The sequence below is a fragment of the Frankliniella occidentalis genome, unplaced genomic scaffold, assembly GCF_000697945.3.
Source record: "Frankliniella occidentalis isolate FOCC.00 unplaced genomic scaffold, Focc_3.1 Scaffold41, whole genome shotgun sequence".
NCBI lineage: Eukaryota > Metazoa > Arthropoda > Insecta > Thysanoptera > Thripidae > Frankliniella > Frankliniella occidentalis.
This window is the reverse complement of record NW_026267171.1, coordinates 1,033,381-1,034,744: the sequence shown is the minus strand read 5'-3', so window position 1 is coordinate 1,034,744 and position 1,364 is coordinate 1,033,381. Positions and strand designations below refer to the sequence as shown.

Below are 1,364 nucleotides of genomic sequence, written 5' to 3'. Positions count from 1 at the left end.
TGCGGGGAACGGCAAAATCTATGACCAGCGAAGGCAGTCCTTAAGTCGCAGTTACAGCTAAATAATTAAGAGCTCTAATTTTCTGATTGAAGTGTAAAGTGATAAATCTTGTGTCCAATTAGTTGTGCGAGATAGTACCACAGCACAACATTTTAGAAATTTGGTTGGTCATTAGTCACCTCGCTGCACACCGGCAATAAATACTAATGGTTTACGCCGATAACACGACGGATACATGTTGTGAGAAAACTACTAGTTGTTAGTTGTTCACTTTGGCTGAGCAGCTTACCTACCTTCCTACGCCTTTAGTTCTCACCGGAGACAGTTTGCCCTGTGCTGATGACAGCCATCAGGTGCCCCTTTATACCTTGTTCGTGATAAAGTTCGGTGTCTTATCTTTTCTTGATCTTGTCTGATTCCGAGGTGTCCATACAGAAAAGGTGAATCTATAAGCAGTCGGAAAACAAAGGCGGATCCAAAAGCGGCCAGGGAAGAAAGGCAGATCTGCTTGTTAGTGAAATCAGAAAACTTAACTTAAAATGCATCAACCTCTCCGTAGGAATGTCCTTTAGGAGAATTTAATGTCACATTTTAATCGCAAGGCAATGGGCATTGTACAACTGCTTCACAATCGAAAGTGTTCAAATGAAAGTTACGTAAATGCATGTATGTAACTGAAACGTTTTCACTTATAACTTTTCACATCAGGCGATTTGCACTTGTAGGTGTGCAACTCCTCTGTTGAATACTTATCCAGACAGGAGTCTTACTGCGTTGAAAGTGTTCAGCAGGACTGTTACGCACTAACAAATAAACGTCTAAGGCTTTAAAAACTTGCACGTGCGCAACTACGCATAAGAGCAATTGTAAATATTTAACTCGTTGTTGCACACTTAAGTCTGTTACACAGTTGCAAACTTCATATATACGGGAGGAAACGTCCCTTTTAAAAAAGAGATTGCTAGCATAGTTACACTATAACAATAAATCAAATTTCTTGTACACATTAAAATTTGTTAATAATGTTAAAAATTTACTTCAATATTTCCAAACTAAACAGCCAGAAAATTGTCCTTATACCGAACATATCAGGTTATTTAGTTGCCGTTCACCCACATAATTGTTTTTCAATGCAAGATGTGTTACATTCTGAGCCGACTTATTTCGGACCCCATTTATGTTTCACCGCAAAGAGAGTTAAATCAGATAGAATGCCACAGTAGCCCGGCACAGTGTGCGGTACAATAAATAAAAAAGGAAAATTGAGCATAACACGGTGTTTCAGTGGTGGATGGAATTTATTGTCGATTACTGAGTACAGTCATCAGTACTGGTGCACTGCAAACTTAGACAAGGGGGTAGCT

The 1,364-nt window shown here is 39.3% G+C and overlaps 1 protein-coding gene across 5 annotated transcripts in view; it reads left to right on the top strand.

Moving 5' to 3' along the window:
• The window catches only part of LOC113203300 (procathepsin L-like), a 601,094-nt gene that overhangs the window by 425,589 nt on the left and 174,141 nt on the right, over window positions 1–1,364 (top strand). The gene's annotated exons all lie outside the window — the stretch shown is intronic.